Consider the following 24259-nt stretch of genomic DNA (forward strand, 5'->3'; position numbering starts at 1 on the left):
TGTCATTTCAAGACATAACCCAGGTTTCTCTTGCTTGAGAAACCGTTCCTGACTCCTTGAGCCAGCCTTAACTACGTCCTTCTCTGTGCTTCGGCAGTACTCAATTTAAATATAGATTGTAAATATAGCTTTCTCCCAACTAGGTCACAAGCGTCATGGCTATTTTTATTTATCTCTGTATTAAAATATCTAATAATTGTTCTAGAACTATATTAGATATTCACTAAGTAATTAGTAAGTGAAAGAACAGAAACTAGGAAGAAGTGGGCAATTATCAAAACTAGGGCATAACATCACAGCAGGAATTAAGTCGCAGAAGGTCTGATTTAGTAGCAAACTTGGGAAAATTGGGGCGTTGGATAGTATTTTCAGACAGGATAGATCCAGTTATGATCTCAGTCTTTTATTAATATATCCATCAAATAAGAATAACATTTGGATGTCATGCTTTAGCTGTCCTAACCCAACTAACTCTTTGCAAACATGATCTATACTATGAAGGATTGTTCCAGATTCTGGGCATAGTCAAATGGCTTCAGAAAGTGGGAAAAAAAAAAAAAAAAAAAAGAAAAGAAAAGAAAAAATGAGAACACGCACTATCCAGGTCATTAAATGGAAAGTATGTCATCTATATTTGTAAATTTGCCTAAGTTCTTATTGAATATTTTTTTCTCATCTTCTTTCTCAACTAGGTTTGAGATGCAACTATCCCTCCATTATAGCATCTCCTAATACAGAGATGAATGTAAAATTGGCCATAGCTTTTTTATATGAAAATCTTACATTCAGGTAATTCTGGAATTCAAGGTATCCCTGGATTGGTATATAGCAAATATATATATATATATATATATATTAGCTTTATGTGGGTATTAAGACTTTTTTCCAGGATACCATGCAAAAAGATAAGAAAAAGTATTTTATTGTATAGAATACACTAATTAATACCCAGAGCCAAACACAGGTCTTCAGTAGAACAATCCCCAGAACCATGGCAACATTTTTTTCATAATATATATTCAAGTTATGTGTATTCATGTGGACATAGTTTAAGAAGGACTTCTTGGAAGGCAAGGGTTCTAGGCATGCATTCTAAAACTACCAGCAGGTTCTCATACAAAATTAAACTCTCTGATTAAATAGTGATGGGCTTTTATATCAGTAACATTGGCTCACTCTCTTATCATCAATCTAGGTATCCAGTTATTACAGAATAGTTGCATCATCCACTTATTCTTTCTCTTTTCCACTAGTATGAAGTATTATATCTATAAGACTATGTGGGTAGATAAAGATATATTTTATTTGATAAGGTAGTGATGACCAATTTATGACCCAAGTTTTGTGTCAAGAAGTTGAAAAGTAGGTTTAGGGGAATACTGGCAATTGACCAGCTATGTCTGTTCTGTGTGCAAAAGATGAAGACTATTGGCTCAGATTCTAGATACTTGTGATCCTATCCACAAACAAACCCACAGCACATTCACATTATATGTATTTACTCTACAGTGTAAGGCGTTGTTGTTACTGGGTATCATCAGATTTCATTTGGGAACGTGAGTCACAGATTAGTAAAATCACATTCAGTCTTTGGCTGCTTTTTAACTCAAAAGGCCTTTTAAAAAAAATCATTGAGTCAACCAAGCAAAATATCTCATTTGATGTGGGCATAAGTGAGAAATGCAATTTTATGATATCTTAAAAATCAGTATATAAATCAAGTTTTCACATTTCCAAAGGCATCATGAATATAATGGAAATTTGAGTTCCAAATGAGAAAAATAATGAGGCAAAAGATAATTTGTTTAGTACAATAAAAGCATAAAATAAAAGGTTTGGTGATTTTAACCATGCTAGTGTCTACTAAAAGAAATTAAATAAGCAGAGGTGATAGATTCTGTAAGCCTAGGTTTATTATTATGTTGTTGTTTTCTGGTAATTTTAAAAGACCATTAGCACTAAACAATAGTGATCCTATGCTCTAGCAATTTAAAGTACAATTAGAATTAATGTGAGTAATCAATTAACTAGTGCTGAAGTGAAAACACCGCAGGGCGCAGTTGCTCACACCTGCAATCCCAGCACTTTTGGAGGCTGAGGCAGGCGGATCACCTGAGGTCAGGAGTTTGGGACCAGCCTGGCCAACATGACAAAACACCATCTCTACTAAAAATACAGAAATTAGCCAGGCATGGTGGTGCATGCCTGAAGTTCCAGCTGTTCAGGAGCCTGAGGCAGGAGAATCACTTGAACCCTGGAGGCAGAGGTTGCAGTGAGCTGAGATCACACCACTGCACTCCAGAAAACAAAACAAAACAAAACAAAACAACAACAACAACAACAAAAAACAATAAGCATATATTGGTAAGGTTATTTTAAACAATCTCAGAGTAGCATAGGCTTATTCACTCTTTTTTTTATAATATGGATAAGCATGCAAACTTTCAACTTTTTGATATAAAACATTTAAATGCATTGTTTAATTTTAACAGTAGCCCTGTAAATATATATTAAGATTTCACTCATTTGCTAGTTTTTAGTTAGTGCAATAAAACTGAGATTGTGAAATGTCCTATGATTACTTACCAAATGGATGAGATGAGTCTTGACCCCCAGACTTCTTGATTCTGAAGCCTAGATAATATCTATTTCACATTGTTTTTCAGAATATTTTATCCATATACCTTTCTTGGCGAGATTTTCTTAGCATAACACCCTTGCAGATCCTTCATGAATTGTCTTGGGATGGCAAGTCTTTCAAATGTAATTTAATTCTGCTGTTTGTTTTCAATGATTGAAACAGTTGAATTCAAGAGAGGTAACACTTTTTATTAAATGTCTCTTGTTAATGTGTAATAAGTTGGAGCCAGCAGAGTTTCGCAATTTGACTCAAACACCATTTTTCCATGATTTTATCTTATAAATAATGTATTCTCTAAAATAATTTCCTGTCAGGCCCGTCTAGCTCTCATTCCTCTCAGCTTTGTTCTCCAGACACAGAGCCTGCTGACTCCCCTTTCACAATTAGCACCATTCCTATGTCTTGAACCAATCTTATCCTTTGTGAGGGAATTAAAACAGCCCTAGTTGAGTATTTCTGGAAACATAGTATAAAGTCATCCTTTCAGAGGTGAAACGTTGTATTTAGTAGAACCCAATAAACTTAGGTTTCAATACCAACTTGCCGCTTAAAAATTTTACCCTTGGACAAGTTATTTTTATTGCATCAAATCTGTTTTCCTCTATGATAATCCTTATATAAATGTAAGAAGATACCACATAGCAAATGCTGAATAATGTTAGTTGTCTTCCCTAAATATTTGTACCGCAATTATCAAATAAAATCATCATCATGCTTTTTTTGTCCCATGGTTACTTCTTAGATGATGATTGACTTAATATTCCCCAGTGACAGTAAGTTTTGAAACTAAAGAAACCTCAATAGGATTCTGGAGCAGAAGTCTCCCGATAGGCATGGAGCCTATGCCGCACAACCTGCAGGTGTCCCTCCCAGGTGTGCTCTGCCCAGAGCTCTGCTGATTGGATGCCTCTGTGTCCTTAGACCATGTACAAGGCCTGATGCAGGAAAGAGCTGAGAACTTTCCTTAAATGGAAAGCCCATGTTGTGGGAGCATAATGAGCAAGAGACAGAGGGATGGGCATGGCAGCTTATGTCTGTAATCTCAGTACTTTGGGGAAGCTGAGGCAGGTGGATCTCTTGAGGTGAGGAGTTTGAGACCAGCTGGCCAACGTGGTGAAACCCCATCTCTACTAAAAATACAAAAAAAAAATTATCCAGGTGTGGTGGTGGGTGCTGTAATCCCAGCTACTTGGGAGGCTGAGGGACAAGAATCAGTTGAACCCAGGACGCACAGTTTGCAGTGAGCCAATATGGCACCCCTGCACTCCAGCCTGAGTTACGGAGCGAGACTATGTCTCTAAAATGAAAGAAAGAGAGAAAGAGAGGAAGAGAGGAAGAAAGGAAAGAAGGAAAGAAAGGAAGAAAAGGAAAGAAAGGAAGAAGGAAGAAAGAGAAAAACTGCCTGAAATGGGATTAGACAAGTTTGCAGGTGCCAGGCTGTATTCATCTAAAGAAAATCGGATTTCATTCTGAGAGCAATAAGACATTGTGGCAGAGTTTTAAGTGAGAAATGAAATTTGACGAAATTCTTTCTCTGGCCTTGTGGTTATGGGATTTGGATCAATTCATGCAAATGATTCAAGCCCCAGTCTTCCTGTGAGTAGTATCCCAGCAACTCAACCAACAGGGTGATTGTGAAAATCACATCAGGTAATACACATGAAAAGCCTTACCAACATGTGTAAAGTCATAGAAGTACAAATCTTAATAATGATAGCTACTAGAAGCCTGTTCTGGCAAAAATGTTATCAACCTGAAAGATGAATATGGGCTCCTTGATTATTTGTTTACTTTCTTTTATTCAGTTGATTTACTGTTCTATAAGATGAAATACTCTTTATCCTGGCTGGAAGTGCAGCAGAAGGCAACCCTACACAGAACATACAAATGGTTAGTGCTAGCACTGAACATAGGATCACTGGGGGAGGGAGGGATTATACTTTGTAACGTAATAAATGGGCTGTGTTTTCTGAAACTGCTAGAAGAATAGGAATTCCCTCTTTGCTTCTATTGCTTGGAAACAAGACAATGGAGAGCTTGTGGCTTTCTCTTATTTATTTATTCATTTATGTCTGCCTTTGTTTATTCCACAAACTTTATTGAGCATCTAGTTGATATCTTAGGCCTTCTTATTTCACATCTGTAGAAGAGGAACTAATAGCAATAATATTTATATGCACATTTAAATATATTTGAGGCATTGTACTAATAATTTGCGTGTATTATCTTGTTTAAATTTTCCAATACCGATGTACATAGATGTTATAACTAGGCACATTTCCTATGTGAGGGATTTGAAGGTCTTTGACCTGTCCAGGTCACTCGGCTAGTAAGCCTCAGAGGTGGACTTGAACTTGACTCTGTTTGACTTGAAAGCCGAAGCTCTCAAACCACTATATCACACTGCCACAGACCATAGTACAGGAGATAAAGGTGATAGCATATGTCACATGCTCTAATTGTTTGGTATCTAGCCCCTGCAGCTTGTTATAACATGTCTTCTTCAACTTGACATTTCTTGATTTCTACAGCCAGGTAAACAAACAAACCAACAAAAACAGTTTAGCTTTCCTGCTAGTTTTCCCATGGTGCAAAAATATTTAATAGGCAGATTATAAAATAGACAAGTTAACTCACAATTCCATGGTATCTCATTAGCTTAGCTTGTAATCCCGAGGAGTTTTTAGTGTGGTGGGGGCCAGCAGGCTCTGGGGTCAGACAGCCTTTGTTCAAACCATGGCTCTGTGTCTTACTAGCTGTATGTCCTTTTTTATGCATATTCCCTGAGTTTGGGGATAATACTATATATCTCATAGAGTTGTTATGAGGATTAATTGTGTTTATAATTCAAAGTTCTTGGGATAGTGATTGACACATAGCTAGTGCTCATTAAATGTTGATTATTAACATAGCTATTATTTTTATGATGTCATTGCTGTTGCAGTGGGTTCTTGCCTCAAGTTTGAAAGCAGTAAGTAATTTCTTCTAGATGTTATATTTACCCACATTTAATCCTCAACATCATAAACTTGAAATCTCACCTGCTGAATGACTGTTCTTCTATAGTCCAAATTTACGTGCTCTTCAGCCATGTGATAAATTGTCGTTTGGTAAACATTGACCCTGGCGCTCTGGTCACTGTGTGGTTTCGGTAGGGGGGTTCACTGAGAAGGTGGCCTGTGCTCATGGAGATGGCATCTCAGAGAGGATGGTGGAGGGAGATAATCACAGCACCCACCTGCTGGCTTCAGAAGCCACAAGTCTGGAAGAACAGCTTCAAGGATGGGGAGAAGTGATGCTGATGGCTGATAAAGTCCTCCAGTGGGAAAGAACCTGGTTTCCACCTGCCTTCATAGGTGTGGTTTCTGTGTTGTTTCTGATTTTCTACTATCTAGATCCATCTGTTGTGTCTGGTGTTTCCTGTTTTGTTATGTTTCTGTACTTGACTGACTACCTTGTTACCGTTCTGGCACCTAGAAATTTGCGCCCCAATAAATGGACCACTGAGCAACGGCAAATATTCCATGAAATGTGCAGCAATCTAGTAAAAACTCAACCCAGATCTGTGGGTCGGTGGAGATGCCTCTTCACACTAGAGAAAGGAAAACCTAAGATGTCCTTCACGACCATGATCGTTTCCCTTGCTGCAGTTGCTTGGGTGGGACAGCAAGTCCACAACCTGCTTCCCAGCTATCCCATGATGACTTCCTTACTATTGCTTCCTGGACTAAACCAACATGAAGGCCTTTCGAAGTACATTGGAATTGCCAAATGGGAGATGAACAAAATTCTCAAACAAAAAGAAAAAAATGAATAATTCATCTGCTTTATGTGTGATTAATGGAACACCCATTGCTCCTAGAAACAGTTTCTGCTGTACTATCTGGATACTATAACATTACAGGAGTAGCTCTTTACTCTCCCTCACTCTGTCCTTAGTTAATAAAACTCAGACTCGCCAAGTAAGGCTCTGTGCATAGACTCTTCATGTCGCATAGAGTCGAGTGCGTTCTTAGCATTTGGCCTCATGGACAACTCATTAGTGTGTAGGCCTTGTTTTGATTTTTCTTAGCCAGGGTTAATTGAATTCTTGCTTTTAGACAACTTTTTTTTTAATAGTGGTGAATCTTGCCCTTTAGTACAGTTCAAGTGACTCTGGATAATAATTCAAGTTCATCTTTGCTTTAGCTAGATACAAGGTAGTGGTCTGTGGCTACAGGAAGCTGGTTCTACTCTCTGCTTTTACAGTCTGCCTAAAAAGCTGTCGGACTTCATGAATATAGAGACCACGTTTACCGCTTCTGATGAAGAGACCAACAAAGATTCATTCCTCATTCTGCTTCTTTCCCGTGGGAGAAGGATCTCCATGGAATACGATCAAACTGATTCCATGCGCTAGTATGTGTAGGTTTCTCCCTGTGTGAAGTTTAGCAATTTGTAGGAAACTTTGATTTTTTTTGTCCAAAAAAAAAAAAGGAGTGTCTGACAGGCTTAAGCTTTTGTCCCCTTGCACTTAGACTTGAAGTTAGTACATCCTTAAAGTCTTTTTAATGGCAGACTTCCAAAAGAGTGCATTTAGGATTTCTAGCATACTTTTAATTTCAGGGTTTCGGCTGACTTTAGCTGTAGTATACAGTACGTTAAGATGCCTGTCTGAGACCTTTACTCTAAGACCAGCAGTAAAGGATAGCAGTCTTCCATGTTTAGTCAAGATTCATTTCAGTAGAAGATAATCTTATCTGACTAATTTTCAAGACCAGAATAAGCCTTTTAAAGTAAACCTCAAAATTCTCATTTTATGGTAATACTGGCCATTTTAATTCCCTAGGTTTGACATGGGAGATAGTGACTACCCTGTCGTCTGACTTTTTTCCTGGAGATTTCCCCCTGAAAAATACAAGAGCTATTGGTGGGAGCAGACTTGAGGTGATGAGAGTTGGCCTCTGGTCTACAAAGATTTTATAACTCCTTGGAAAGCTTTTTACAATCATTCTTAACTTCTCGTTATCTAGAAATTTAGAGTAGTTGAAATCTGTAAGAATGAATGTCTGAGGGCCAAAAATGTGAATGACTTGGGAACAATTCTTAAACAGATTAACAAGCTCTAATTTAGTTTTGTGAATTTATTGCACTGATGTTTTACCTTGTGATATATCTGTCCCTATAAAGTAAGTGTTTTCTCCTCTTTAATACTCCTGTAGACAGTGGTGCCCATTGTAGCATAGGTTTAATTTTTAAAAAAATATTTTATAAGAAAACTACCTTAATTTTACCGTTCTTATGTTGTAAATAAGCCTGTCTTCCTGGATTATTTTGTGTATACATGTTCTACTGATTGACTATTTTGCAGTTTCAATCCTCTATTATTCCTTCTATTTGGTTTTGTGTAAAAGGGGAAAAGATTTTAAAAAGCTAGAATCTTAAAAATAAATAACATTGACTCAACATACCAAAGAGCACAACAGGTGCTAGAACATAAAAGATGAATCTCCGCCTTCAAGAGGTACAGGCTTAATGAAGGCTGGGCGACCACTTAGTTATTTGTAAAGCCTCTGTGAAGGGTATTCTGACACTGAGTGGCTGTTGCAGTATTTGACCTTTGGACTTTACATGGGAAAGTACTTTCTGTTTTTTTTTTCTCCCTTTCTTCTATCTCAGGCTCTCTGGCTGGCTGGGTCAGGCACACAATAAATGAAAGCTTTTATTAGTACCTTAGAGAGGCAGCTTAGGAATACTGAGAGAGGTCAAGTGTCTCTAGAGATCGGAGTTCAAATCCTAACTTTATCATTTAGGAGTTGTGACCTTGGATCACTTACTTCACTTCTTTGAGCCTCTATCTTTATAAAGGGAAGACTATCTAACGAGGATATTGTGAAGAAAAGTCATGATACACATGAAGCATCTAGCACAGTTCTGGCACAAAGCAGGGCCTAGCTGAGTTGGGAAAGGGGCGGCAGCAGTAATCCTGAGCCTGAGCCATAAGGCCACTAAGAGGAGTGGCCTGAGCTGCAGCAGCAGATGTGGCAGCAACTTTCTTCTTCTTCGTTTTGTTTGCTCAGATGCTGCCTTTATAATGGTAATGGAGTATTTTCAAATTCAAAGTCCATTCTAGAGATAAAGAAAAATGATAGTGGGTTTCCCTGTAATTAATGGCATCTTTTAGCATTTCAGTCTGATTATAAATAATATATAAGATGCCGTCTGTGGTGAATAACATGTCTTTCTAGTTTTCTAGATTTATGAATTTAGCCCATGTGAAATTAATGATTGTGGGTGTAATACATGGATGTGAAACATCTGGAATAATAGGATTTTATTGTTAATAGACCTCTCAGGAGCTCATGACAAACATCCTTATAATAGCAACATATGCTGCTAGTTTAATGAGAATCATCACTGACAATTAATGGTTCTTGTGCTTTCCATAATTTGCACATTTTCAAATTTTATATTCTTTATTTTCATCTTTATGGTTTCAGGTTGTGACTCGTTTGAAATTAAAGCCAGAACTCTGTTCAGAGGAGAAAAAAATATTTATTGAGTGTATACTGTGTGCCAAGCATTGTGTTATATATTTTATATGTGTGAATATACATGAACATGAAATTACTTGGGAGCCTGAAAACAATCAGGCATCCCTCTATTTACAAACAGGAAGTCTGAGGCACAGTGAGATTAATAGCTCATCAATGTGGATGCTCAGGCTAGAATTAAAGGTTGAATTTCTCTCTTCTTTCATTCATTAGAACAGAAACTAGAATATTGTAGAAAATATTCCCTTTTCTATAAATCATATTTCCGCTTTCAGTAGTCCTCTCAACTTTACACGTAATAACCTTCCAGTTATTCCTGGGACATGTTGGGCTTAAGCTGATGTGGGCAAGGAGCTGATAAAGAAAACTATGAATTTAAACTTCAGATGTATTTCAGAACCTACTCTGTGCTTTGTGCCAGGTCAATAGCTGTGGAAATATCCAAAAGGAGAATATTCTGTTTTTCCTTGTTCTTTTGATGCTGAGAAAAGGAATTTTTATTGAGTAGTGATATATGCACAGTCTGTAGGTCAGCCATTGGATAGCCTGGTTCTCCGAAGAGAAAGGTTCAGCCTGGACCCCAGAGCTGGCTCGGCTACTCCTCCCTCACATGTTTGGTTCGGACTCTCTTAAATTAAACATTATTGATATATTTTAGGAAAATAACAGAAAGTGTACATGATGTGGCCACCAAACCGGAAAATGTGATTAGGGGAAGGAGAATGAATGGTAGGCACCCTGTCGCTGGAGAAGGCAGAATTAGTTCCCTTCATGCTTCATTAATCTGCATTCAGTCACTGTTGCCTTTGTATAAAGATAAAGGCAAAATTCTTACCTCACTATTTTATCTTACGTCTTCACAGCAATCATATTATTTGAAACAGTCCTGTTCAACCATTTAAAATCTTGAGTATTACTTCTTCCCCTCATAAGAATGCAAGATCCATGACAGCAGGTACCTTTCCTGTCCTTACCAAATGAGTGATTGTATATCTAACCTTATTTTCAGACAGGGTAAATTCTACCGTACATCACATGTTCATTCACTGAATCATTTAAGCAATGTATGTTGCCTGCTGAAGTAGGTATATTTACATAATACATGCACATAGGTATGCACAAATCATAGGCAAATTTGCATAACAAGTGAGGTAGTAAGCTTCAAATAGTGATTGGACCTCTTCCTTGTTCCATGAACTGGGAAAGCTCGACAACTTATGTGAGCCTCTCTCATCCCATCTATAAAATGCTAATCGATTTTAATGCTGGCGTCCGCCTGCCCCAGCAACAGCATGTACTCTGTTGCTTCTGCCCTGACTTATGCCTGGACCATTGAGAATCTGACCTGGTAGCAAGTAGGTGGTTTTCTGCTACTGAAATCCAGCATCTAGACACAGCCTGCAGATCACACACCAGATGTTCCCTTTGCATGTTTACAGGCAAAATTGGGCTTTTTCAGGAGCCACAGGACATGGCAGTGATCTGTCCACTGTCAGGTGTGACTGTGGGGCTAGACTGGCTGCTGTCTGGGCCCCTGGTTCTCTCTCCAGTCCCCACAGAGAGAGGACCCTGGTCCACTGCAGACCTGGTACCATAGTAAACCTGCTAACCCCTTTCCTGGAGTCCAGGCCTTACACATGGCTTTCCAGGTATTACTTCAGTATCTCCAAGTTCTGTAGGTTGGCCAGACTCCAGATACCCTCAGTGGCCATCACCTAACTCCTTACATCTGATGCCTTACATGCTGACATTTCAAGCCACGCTTAAGTTTTTCTACAACTCTTTTGAATCTCCCAAGTTGAATCACTGACAGATTCAGGAGAGTTGTGAAAAAAACTTAGGCTTGATCCTCCTCCCTTATCATACCTAGTCTGGTGAATTTTGCTCAGTTACCGTACTATACTCACTACTGTTTAAGTACTGTGTAAAGGGGAAAGACTGTTACACACTGTGTAGTCTTGTTTGTGTTTATGTGTATTTAGAACAGATCTAACAGGAGTCATTGAACACCCTTGCAAAATAAAGTCCCTTTGAGAGGTGGAGAGTGTAATTTGTAAGACCTATTGCAAACAATCTCCACAAATCTTTAAATACAAGGTGCATTCACACCTCAAGTGGGTAGTTTATGCTTTTAAGGTAAGCTAAGTGCAATAAACTGTAGACACACCCTTTCACTAATAATAGAGATTGTCTCATGCTGAACTTTAGCTCAAGATATTCTGACACAGGCTGGAGCCACATTATAAAGCTGCTCTGGATTCTGTATTATGAAGCCCAGGGTGACTTTAAGGGTTGCAGTGATAAAGAAACCTGATAAAATTTCAAGTTTTCTAAATATGTTTTCACCATTTTTTGCTGACCGCCTTCCAAAAAGAAGGGAATAAGGGTGTTGAAATGAATAAAGCCAGATTATATACCTGTTATTTCTTTAGTGAATAAAACATTGATATATCCCTACAGCCCAGCACCATACCTGGTACCAGGCAAGTAAGTGCTCAGTAAATGTTGGTTGAAGGAAAGAATGTCAGCCGCTGACTTTTTTCCTTCATGGGTGATGGCAGCTGAGAAAGACCAAGGTCAGAGATAATGAGACTTCACAACCTCATGGCTACAGTGAGAATTATGGAAGTGCTTTAGAAGTGAGTTATTTGAAGCTCAGAGGGAAAAGATTCTTCATCTTCCCAGGTCTCTGCTGTCACTTTACAAAGAGAAATAAAGACTTATCTTGATAGCAAGGGACATTCAGGGATAAGGACGGCAAATAGGGTCCGAGTGTGGAACCCTGACGGGGCAGTTGGTGAAAGTGTGAATAGCACAAGAGTCAATCTTTAGAATTCTCCACAGAGGCTTAGAAAGATGCGTAAAGCACTTGGGATTTGATTTTACTTTTCAGGGTTTTCTATTCTGCTCTTGTACTTACTGCCACTGAGTGGAAAAGAAAGCAGACCTGTTACAATGTTCGAGTTGTATAGTTTGTGTGTGTTTTAAAGAAGAGGAAGAAAGTCATGGGAGGCTTGTGGGAAGGATGCCTTTTTCTGATAAGAATGCCTTACAACATTTTGAGATGGTATGCAGAACCTGCTCGCCTTCCTTGGAGAACTGTAATGTACGATGAATTTGAAGATTTTCTTATAGTATCTGAGCAAGAGAAGAAATCTACTACTTTTGCAATCTGTGAAGATTTTTCATTCACTTGCTTTCTTACTGCTTTGTAATAGGTTAACTATTAAAAATTATAAAGGACACAACGGTTGTCCTTTAAAAGAAATGGAAAAGAGATCATATTTATTATATTTCTACTATCTGTTCAAAACTATACTAAACATGTTATAGTCCCATCATATTTAATATTCATAACCACCCTGTGAATCTGATATATAATTATCCCTATTTATAAATGCTGAAATTGAGACACAGGAGGTAGAAGATGCTTATCTTCTGACTATGTGTATTCCTTATCGCCCATCATAATCTCTCCTGAAAGTGTTCTGTATCTTTACCTGATAAAGGTAAGTCATCCCTCCTCTGTGCCATCTCTGTACTTTGCACTTTGCACGTGCTTCCAGTGTTATAGCTTGGTATTTAAATTAATTTCTTTTCAAGTTTTGTTCTCCCTTACTAGAGTATACATCTCTAGATAGTCGGGGTTTTGTTTTTATCTCTGTATTTTTTTGCATCGACCACAGAAATGTTTAGTTTTTGGAGTAAATGCCGCAGAGCCAGTTAGGCATGGAGTCAGAATTTAAATGTAACCTCCTTTTGATTCTGAAAGCTCATGCATTTTTCATTATACTATGATGCCAAAACTTGAAGGCAGACAGAAAGATTAATGCAATTATTTTATTAAATAATGCACGTAAGTAATACAATTATATCCAATTTACATACCTAATATAAATATATTAGGATTAAGAAATAGGTAGGCAACTCATAGGTAAGGCAAATACAGAAAATTTGCAGCCTAGAGAGAGTTTAAAGCTCAAATAGTAAGTCTAAGAATATTGCTTTTGATTCCCCACTTTATTATTTTTATTATACAACTAGTACCCGGTAGTCCTGTGGGAGGTAGAAAGGTGATAGCAGAGGGGATCCTGTCCTTAAGAAGTTTTCAGGAAACTAATATGGTGCAGGGAAATGTGTGCATACCATTGTTGATTTTGTTTTGAGTTATTTCTGCCTCTGAGCTATGTCTTCCTCATGTTTAAATTGGTTCTGGTAATACCCCTGAGGATCTTCGTGAAAACTAAAACAGATAACATATGCTATTGAACCTGGTGCCTAACATAGATGAAGATAAATCAGTGTTACTTCTCAGTCCAAATGCAGATATGAATATGAATATGGATATGGATAGAGACTTAAATCAAAGGTTTTCAACAGGACTGGGTGAGGAGAAACTGTTCTCCAGGTAACATCTGGCTATTTCTGGAGTCATTTTTGGTTATCACAACTGGGGTTTACCACTGGCATCTAGTGACAGGGATACTGCTAAATATTCCTCAACACATAGAACAATCCCCCACAACAATAAATTAAAGAGTTCTCTGGCCCCAAATGTTACAGGCTCTGAGTGTAGAAAGAGACATAGAGGCAGATAGGAATGTGCTAAGTATGACAAGTATCAGGTCTACTGCTGTGAGAGCGCAGATGTGGAAGTGGGACGATACCCTGGCTCTGAATCTGAGATTTTTATGAAAGAGCTGGAATTTATGTAGTCTTTGGGATTAAGTCAGGTAGAAATAAAGCAATTGGTATTCCAGGAGGAGCTTGATAAATGGGGGAAAAAAGCATTTAGGGATCAGAGTCAACAAAATAATTTTCCCATCAGATGATAAAATCTGGAAGAGTAAGTGGAGGACTCAGCAGGACCATGTAATAAGAATGTTGGTGTTGGAGGTGAGATGCGTGTATGAACAGGAAATGAGGAGCAAGATGTTAAAGGAAGAACAATGACAGAAACAGGAAAACACAAATAACGTATTATATTCCTCAATTCATCAAAATAGAGAGTTTAAAAATATCAAGTGTTTTATACACACCAGAGACCTATCTAGGCAGTGGAACTAGAAACATCATAAAGCATCATTCCTAAAGTTGCAATCTACTTTAGTGTTCCCAAAGTATTTTCCTGATGAAGTTATGTATTACAACCAAATTAAATCAAATGTTTTGTTTAAGAAATAGAAGATTAAGCAAACTTAAGCAGTTATTTTCTTAAAGATTACTACAGAGATTAGAATGGGCTTGTGAGCTATGGTATATAACAATTCTAAATTTATGTCTGTTATCCTAGTCCATAATTTGTACATATACCAGAATGTCCGAAAGACTGTAATTAATTTTTTAAAAAAGGAGTTTCTTTTTTCCTATTTTGGAGGCTTAGAAGCCTAAGCTCGAGGGGCCACATCTGGTGAGGGCCTTCTTGCCGGTGAGGACACTTGCCAGCATCGTGAGGTGGCATGGGGCATCTCATGGTGAGGTGACAGCATGCTAGCTCAGATCTCATTTCTTCTAATAAAACCACCAGTCCTGGCCTGGTGCAATGGTTCATCCCTGTAATCCCAGCACTTTGGGAGGCCGACGCGGGCTGATCACTTGAGGTCAAGAGTTCAAGACCAGCCTGGCCAACATGGGGAAAACCCTGGCTCTACTAAAAATATAAAAATTAGCTGTGAATGGTGGCACATGCCTGTAATCCCAGCTACTCGCAAGACTGAGGCAGGAGAATCTCTTGAACCTGGAGATGGAGTTCACAGTGAGCCAAGATGGCACCATTGCACTCTAGCCTGGTGGACAAAAGTGAGCCTTCGTCTCAAAACAACAACAACAACAAAAAACCAGTTCTGCTTCCATGATAATCTATCAGTCTATTAATCTATGAACAGATTAATCTATTCATGAGGACAGAGCCCTCATGGCTCAATCACCTCTTAAAAGCCCTACCTCTCAATACTGCCACACTGGGGACTGCATTTCAACCTGCATTCTAGAGAGGACAAATATTAAAATCACAGCATCTGTGAAGTACTTTTGTTTTTGAAGGAGCATCTTCCAGAGCCAATACTTAGTCAGGCTAAATTTAGGAAACACATTTTAGCACTAGGTCTCCCGCCAGTAAGAAAACACTTGATGTTTTCATGACGGTGTTGGAATTTGCAGAAATTGGCAAAGAACCCACTTCTGGTGTTTTCAATACTTGAAATTTCTAGAAGAAAGGCTTTGTTTGGTTTTGTTTTGTTTAATAAGCAAGAAGGTTAAGACAATTTATGGTTAGCCTCTGACATGTGTTTGGTACTAAATAAAGATTTTTGAATGTAGTTAAATGAGTGAGACACTAGGAGTGTGGTAACAAAAAGAGGAAGATTAAAAAAGCTTATGAAAAGAAAAAGTGCAAAGCTTGGCAGTAGAATGTATACATTGAATACAAAACAAGTAGGAAATTAAGGATGAATCAGAATTCATTGTTGATATTAGAGAAAATTATGGTTTAACTCAGGAGATCACAGACAAGAACGTAATTGGGAAATCATACTAGAATAAAAGCATCAGACTGAGAAGGTGGATTTTGATGTCGAAACTAGGTCACTAATTGACTGTGTAAGCCTGGCCAAGGCCCTTAATCTCTCAGATCTTTAGTTGGTTATTTATAAAACATAGATACCTATGCTTCCAATGAGGATTAAATAGCCTTAATAAATATAAATATATATGTAAATGTACATATACATATATACATTATCACACAAATATAATACATATAGATACGTATAGATATGCACATATATGTAAAAGGAATTATTATTGTAGCTTATATTCTAGACCCATAAGCACTTTCATAAAGATTTCAATGATATACACTCTATTAATTACTTAGGTTTTTTTTTTTTTTTTTTTTTTTTTTTGCTGAGTACAGTGGCTCATGCCTGTAATCCCAGCACTTTAGGAGGCCGAGGCAGGCAGATCACAAGGTCAGGAGTTCAAGACCAGTCTGCCCAACATGATGAAACCTCATCTCTACTGAAAATACAAAAAATTAGCAGGTCATGGTCGTGGACGCCTGTAATCTCAGCTATGTGGGAGGCTGAGGGAGGAAAATTCCTTGAAACCCAAAGGCAGAGGTTTCAGTAAGCTGAGATCACACCACTGTACTCCAGCCTGGGCAACAAAAGCAAAACTCCATCTTAAAAAAAATAAATGGACTTAATAAATATAAATACATATATGCCGATGTACATATACATACATACATGTATTACACAAACATAATGCATACATATGGGTATATATAGCAATGCATATATATGTAAAAGGAATTATTGTTATTGTAGCTCATATTCTAGATCCATAACCACTTTCATGAAGAATTTCAATGATTTACACTCTATTAGTTACTTAGTTTTTTAAAAAATTCATGGCTACTGTAAAATGATTTTCCTAACCATCTTTTGTTGATATCAGAGATTCAACTTTTCTTGATATTCAAGTGAAACTAGGTTCATATGATTTTAATATTCACAATTCATAATTATCAATTAATATAGTTTACTAAGAAGCAATTTGGTTTATAGTATCTGGGATACCAGATGCTGAGAGAATAAAAATTAATCCCGGTCCTCTAGGAGATTATTATCTAAGGTGCAGGAATTGATGCCCAAGCAAGTGGTGGTGAGGGATAGCCCCAGTCGAGTATATTCCTTAGGGAAGTGGCATTGTTTTCTCCCTGACAATATTCTAAGAAGTTAATTCCACATCTCCTCAGTAGTGATAAAACAGCCAATCTGACAGGGAGGCCATACTTTACTTCATTAGAGGATTCCAGTGACATCCATGAAGCAGGGAAAACACACATACTCACATAGACAGACACATACACACACACACACACACACACACACACACACACACACACACAGAGCAAAAGTGGCATTTCCATCACTAACTGTTGAGGTTCCCCAGTGACCTCACCGCAATTTGTGTGGCAATAAAGCTACCCCTACTGGAATTCACAAAACCCCAGGTTTCATGGACAATTTAAGGTGTGAATACAGGGGAGGGGTGGTCCTCTGGGTAGATGGTAGTTTGAGTAACTGATTTCATCAATCAGAATAAATGTTGGCTTAAGTATTTGTATTCGAAGTATTGATATTATCACACCAGTAATGCACAGATGAGGACACAGGGTCAGTGTACAAAATAGTAATAGCTACCATCTTCTGAGTCTCTGCAAGGTGGCTAGAAAACTTCTAAGCACTATGGGATAGAGTTTTCTCACTTAACCCTCAGAATAGACACTGTATGCAGGTATTTTTAACTCCCTTAATGCAGATGAAGGTGAGGCTCAGGGGAGGACACATATATGCTTGAGGACACATAGCCAGCAAGAGACACATTGTGGATTTTAAACTGTTTTCGAGTTTTTAGTCCCATGTACTGCATACCTCATTGTATGGCTTCCTCCTGCTTTCCATTTCTGGATTCTTGTGACAGAGGAGGCTTCTAGCCTAGGTTAGGCAGCAAAGGTGTTGTAGCTAGAATGACCTCTTTTAACACTATAAGTTATTAGGTAGAGCGAATAAGAAAGAGAGAAGAGTAGTGGACAAAAGTGACCACAGTATGTGCAATGTCATTATTTTTTAAAGAATCAAATTATGATGTGGAGCATCACTAACAGAGAACACCATGCAATTTGAGGAACAGAGAGAGAGAAAGAAAGACTGGCCTATGAAAGGGAAGAGTCACAAAAGCTGTCACATACCTGCATGATTTTCATTTGGAAAATGATATGGAAGGCAAAGTAGACTAACATTCACTAAGGACCCAGTCTGTCTGTATAAGGCAAGTTTTTGAGTGAGTATTTTAAATTAATTTATAGATGAGAAAACTAAAACCGTGAGATTTCAAGAGGCTTGACTAAGGTCATTCAAGCAACAGGGATTCAAACGAAAGTCCACCTTGCAAGCCTTCTTTATTTTTTCTGAACCATTCAAAACTGAAATGGATGATCTTTGACATATTCAGCTCTATGGTTTTGGAAGCATTAAAGTTGAAGCTGAGGGACTATATGATAGTGATGACATAGAAGCAATTCTTGCACTTGTTGGGCTTTTAGAATGATGATCTTCATGGTCTCTTCTAATGCAGTGCAACAATTTGAGGAGCCAATGAATAATTTGGAAAGGTGGTACATACTAAGCAGTTTCCAGAGGGAATGTCATTGCATTGCCATTCCTGATATTAACTATAGATGCAGTGCGAATAAAGGGCTTGAATGAACACCTTTATTTAAAGTTGAGTCAATGTCGTCCTTCAGAGCTGTAATTATTCATTATATGCTAGTTTTGTACTTGGTGCATTGTTAGGAGAACAGACAAATGAAAGTTCTGTCCCTCAAGTAACAGATTGCTCAGGAATTTCTTCTATCTACTGGTCCTAACACTGAAGTAGCAAAACTATAAATAGGACCAATCTAAGTCAGACATAGAGAAACATATAGGTGGTGTGTACAACTATATTACATAGAGTAATACCAGGTTTGGGAGGAAACAAATCAGGAGCCAAATCAAAATGAGAAATGTCAGATAGCCCAGAATCCAAGAGATAATCAGAAGTCAGAATAGATTTGGATTAATGAGTTCAGTTCGATTCAACAAATATGCATTGAATTATAATCTAGTGGGAAAAATATACAGGTTAAAAATAATTAAGGTATATTGCAGTAAAAATGGAACCATAATGTATGTAGTCTGATACTGCTTTCTCTTTTATTCAACATTATTATTTCTAGCATTCATTGATGGTGTTGTGTTTAGTTGAAATTTATTTTCAGTACTGAACAAGTGCACATTGTGTGATATTATAATTTCAAACCTCAATATTTTGCAAAGTAAATATATGGTGCTAAAAGAAAGCACAGATGCTTTATCTAAAAACAAAATGAAGAGAGTCGTAAGTACCCATTTCAGGATAGTGATAATTCGAGGATAAAATGAAAAATTTGTCCAGGAAAGAGGCATATAGGTAGAAACTGGAATATTCTAGTTCTCATATGTGGTGGTGGGTTTATAGTTATTTATTTTAATGCTTCTATATATAGATATATATGTATGAACTGTATATAAATGTATTTACATATAAATGTTACATATTTTATATATATATATATATATATATATATATATAAAACACATACTACATAATAAACATCCAAAAAAATTTTTAAGTTTACCATGAAGACATATACTCATAGAATGCAATGATCCAAGAAAAGAAAGAGGAGTTGCTTATTTTGGTTGGGTAGATAGATTTTGTTTAATAAATGTATTACCTCTGAGTTGGATTTTTGAGGAATGCATAAATGTTTCCCTCATTCAGAAACAAAAGACATTCCAAGAAAAACAAAACAAGTGCCTGCTCCGAAAGACATGTTGTACCCTTCTGCATATTATTTACCATTTCCTGTTTAATATGTCCAACAATACAATCTGTGTATATAATAATACATATTTGTTAAATGAATAAATGAAGATATTCAGGATTGACAGATGTAATGTATGTAGTGTGTGGATGTGTGACTATGAGGACCCTTTAGGGAATAAGGTTGAAAAAGCAGAAAGAAGCTGCTTAAAGAGTTGTATTGCCAAAGTGAGGAACTGTGTTAAAAACTTCTCTTCCCGTCCGCTAGGGGAGGTATTTCAAACGCAGGAATTTCCGGGCTCCATCCAGAGACCAGAGAAGTTTCAAATGTAAAGTTCTTTGTCTGGTTTTCTCTTACACGGGCCAGGCAGGGAAAGCCAGGTGGGGGCTCTTTGGTCCCACGTGCCAGCAGAAAGCTCTGGGAGGAGGGGGCTCTGTCACTCAGGGTTGCAGAATAAGTAGCCAATCCGGTATCAGAGTCAAAGATCAATCACTCCAGAGGAAATTTGAAAGAACTCCTCTCATTGGATGAGAACATGAATTGGGAGGGAATAACTCAAGGGTTAAAACCTTAGCTGCTTCTACCAGAACCGAGCTGGCTCTGAGTTCCCCTCCATCAGCAACGGGAGCTGTCCTATGTCCCTCTCCCCCTCTCTCCCTCTCATAAATCACTCTTCTGCAAAAGCTCTTTGGGTCCACAATATTTTATTCGAACAGTAAACTCACCGCACCTCCGGGGCCTCTTTCGCCATTTTTCGGGGTTAGAGAGGCCAAGAACCTATGAGCCCTGGGAGCTGGATACACTTCCCTGGTTACAAAAGGATCTTAAGGAAAGTAATACAGTGTTTTAGGTTGGGTGATGACACATTTGACTTAAATGGTAGACACTCTGGCTATAGAATGTGAAGGATGGCTTGGGAGTTTGAAGGATGGCGATGGTGGGACCTGGATCATAAGGAAGGAGGCTAACTAGGAGGGGTGAACTAGTGCCAGCAGGAGGTGACAATGTGGAGTGGGGACAGCAACCTGAGAATAACAAGGAGGTCCTTTTCAGATTGTTCATGAGGAGCAGAACAAGGAGGCAGATTCACCGGCATGAATCTAGAAGAAGCTGCCAATCCCAAAGCATACTTCTCACTTCTCTTGTTCTTAAAGAGATGCATACCCTTTCCATGCTGTTTTTCAGATTTTACTGTTCCGTTTTTCAACTTCTTGGATTTTAGCTTTGGTTTGAATAACAATACTCATTTGGACAACCCGTTTTTGAAGTCCGTACACTTTTTGTGGTAGCTTAAAACACTTAAAAAACAAAACTAGCTAAAATTCTGGCCCTTCTTCTCCTTGGTCTTTTTGTCCTTCTCCTCATTTCTTTCTTTTTTCATATTGGATAAAGCAGTGGTCCCCCAAAATAATTCTAAAGGCATGATCCAAACATCTTCCGCCCCCCCCACTCTGGTACATGACTCTAGTTTGGTATGCTGGCTCATACCAGCTCACAGTTATTCATTCATACCGTTAAGTATTTGTACATGCTCTGGGGGCGCTGTGGTGTGCTGAGCATATCTGCCCTTTAGAGCACATCTGCTCATACTCCCATATGTTGAAACTGTTGGCAGATGATGTTTCTCACGTGACTCCCTCTCTAGAAACTGCCTCCAGTCAGAGTGCTGTTTTGCTTAAGATCTTACCCACTCCCAGAGGACAGCTTGCGTTAATGACTGGGCAATTAGTTGGTTAAAATCCACCCATTTGCTTCAAGGTGGCACAACTCTGAAGAAACAATACAGTTTTAAAATTCTCCATAAGAGAGGCTAATGACGTTATTATAATTGCATTGCAGTTCAACCACTCTTTTAGCCCTTTCCTTGGACCCCAGCTGCAATCATTCCCAATCAACTCCTTGTACACAAATCCCCATCTGAATTTGTTTCTTACAGAGCTCAAACTAAGTTTCCTGCCATGTGCCTGGCAAAGGGAGTATAATGATTCTGAAGAGACCACATAGGTGCAAAGATAAAAGTTAAAGCAACAGCAACATTTAAAGGGTATGTGAGGGCAGATAACTGTGTGTGTGTACTGTGTGTGAATGATAGATATATTGCTAGCCTTGAGAAGTAGATTGGTAAAATCCAAGAAGTTTCATGAAGGCATAACATAATCTTTTGAAGCCATTGGGATAGTATATTCTTATCTCTTTAAGAACAAGAGAGATATGCTTTGAGGATTGGCAACATTTTCTCTCCGCAGACATGGGTGCAGTCTTAGTTATCACTCTATTGAGGATTTACTGTACCTCAAAGCTTTAATCTTAGAGAACATTGATTTACTCTTCAAAAATTTTAGGGCCTCTGCTGACATCCAGGCCAAGGGAAGTTTAACTTTGTATTGAGACATTTTTCTTGTCCTGTGTATGTACACAAGGCAATGAAGGAAATAACATTAAGGGATGGCTGAATTCCTAGTTTCAATGTTTGAGGGTCACCTTGTTTTGTTATACAGGCCACAAACCAAAGCTGAATAAAGAATGTTATTTGTTAATCAAACTGTGTGGGATTTTGCAACCTAATTTGAGTGGGCAATATTCTTGCTCACATCACTCTAGGTTAAAACTTAAATGACAATACATTATTATGCCAATTAAAAATTCAAAAATACAGGCAATATTTAAACCTATCTTTCCCCACCAACATATACATACTGAATGATTTTTAGAAATAACAAGAGAAGAGTTCTCCAAGTTTCTTTTTTCTTCACAGCTCTTTAAAATGTCAAAGGTGTAAATGAAGCTCAGCCCCGATAAAAAGAGTTGTTATTCAGCTGAATGATAAAGGGCGTTCTTTTGTGCGAGATACTACAGACTTACAGTGGCATAAATGAGAAACAAACAGAAAAACAAAACGGGTGAAAGCATGCGTTACATGACACACAGACCCGGATTTCTATTACCTGTTCTCCATTTACTCCGTGAGTGGACTTGGGTAAATTCCTCAGCTTAACTTCAGTTTTATCATCTGTAAAATGAGAATAATAAATTTCTACTGAGTTTTGTGATAATCCTGTAAATTAATGTCTGTAAAGTACCGAAAGAGCCAAAGGGCATATAGGAAATTCTAACATATAATTTTTTGAGTAGGTTCTCAAGATAAAGTATATGCATAGAAATAAATTCAAAATCAGACACACAAATAGGGATTTTACTCAAATTTCTTATATGATAGGCTTTGTGGGGAGGGCACTGGGAAAGACCTGTGGCTTCTGCATTTTGACTGGATTAAACTTTTGCTGCAATTAGAGCTGTAAGATTGTAGTTCCAGTCCCTGGCTCTTATTAAAAGAGAGCTATACTGGGAAAAGAGTAATACGGTGTGAAAAGAAGAACACTTGGATGGGCTGTAATGTCCCCTGAGTGGTTACTCTAGTTTTGCCACCAGCTGGTTTTTAGACATTGAGGAGGTCGCTATAACACTGTGAGCTGTGATTTGCTCATCTGTAGCACTGGCACCCTAAACTGGATGGTGTGTGTGTGTTTTGCTGATTTGCTGATGTTCTAAGTAGTATTCTCGTTTATTTACTGTGGGTACTTGGAAACAGACATAGTCAATGCCTTCATTGAATTTAGCATCCAAGGAGTCTAGGAAGAGATACTGGGAGGGGGTGCAGGCAGAAGCCAAGCAATGAAAATAAAGTGCAGTAAGTACTTAAATGTGCAGGGAGAAGCACCTAACCTGTTTCGGAGATATCAGAGACGTCCTTTGAAAGGTAGAGAACAGGCAAAAAGGAGAAGAGGTGTCTAATGGTGTCCAAAGTCCTGAAGATGAGAAAGATGAGAAAGAGCATAACTTATATTCTAGAAGCTGAAACAAGTTTTGTTTGACTAGGCCAGATTGTACAAATGACAGAAAAGGAAATGTATGTAGAGAAATAAGGAATGGTAGAATAATACATGTTCTCATCCCTCTTTGGATTCTTGATGTTTAATGATCAACAATGATTTTTGGATCATCAAATGCATGAGTGATAAATTAAACTTTTATCCTATTTTTCTACCTTATAGTAAATGAAAATTCTGACAGCATGTTTTTATAAAGGGTCCCAGGGGTAGACAAAATCATCTGACATGTTGAGGCTGAAAGGTACACTACCTAAAAAAGAGAGAAAGAGAGAAAGAGAGAGAGAGAGAGAGAGAGAGAGAGAGAGAGAGAGAGAGAGATCTGTCAGAGGAGAAAGGAACTGCTATTCATTTCTTAATACATTAACTCTATATTTATTGACCCACCTATCATTTGCCAACTACTGCTCTAGCTCCCAGGAAAATGCCAGTGAACAATATATCTGAGACTGTGCTCAATGGAGGTCAACACATAATATGAATCTTGTACATGTAGTGGTCTCAGATACTGCTCTTGGGAGGCATGATGCACCTCTAAAGGGGAAATACCCTGTATTCTTTAATCAGGACCAGCGTTGTGTTTATTTATGCCTTTGAGAAGGATGTTATGGTTGTTCTCAGATTGTGTGACAGCAATTGTCATTAACTTGCCATGTTCACAAGTGAAAAAGATCTTCAGTGTATACTCATGTGCTAATATGGCATTAGTATTATACTTAGTATGTTAGTCATTCAAATTCTAGAAAAGTGTTGCATATAATCTTTAATTATAAAGAATTTTTCT

General features: G+C 37.9%; 1 protein-coding gene and 1 pseudogene across 3 annotated transcripts in view; both read left to right on the top strand.

Annotated features, from left to right (window-relative positions):
• TENM4 (teneurin transmembrane protein 4) overlaps positions 1 to 24259 on the top strand; it is a 3045593-nt gene that overhangs the window by 982438 nt on the left and 2038896 nt on the right. The window lies entirely within an intron of this gene.
• LOC101027683 (ADP-ribosylation factor-like protein 6-interacting protein 1 pseudogene) lies at positions 883 to 10574 on the top strand (annotated as a pseudogene).

This window comes from Saimiri boliviensis, chromosome 6 (genome assembly GCF_048565385.1).
Source record: "Saimiri boliviensis isolate mSaiBol1 chromosome 6, mSaiBol1.pri, whole genome shotgun sequence".
NCBI classification, from domain to species: domain Eukaryota; kingdom Metazoa; phylum Chordata; class Mammalia; order Primates; family Cebidae; genus Saimiri; species Saimiri boliviensis.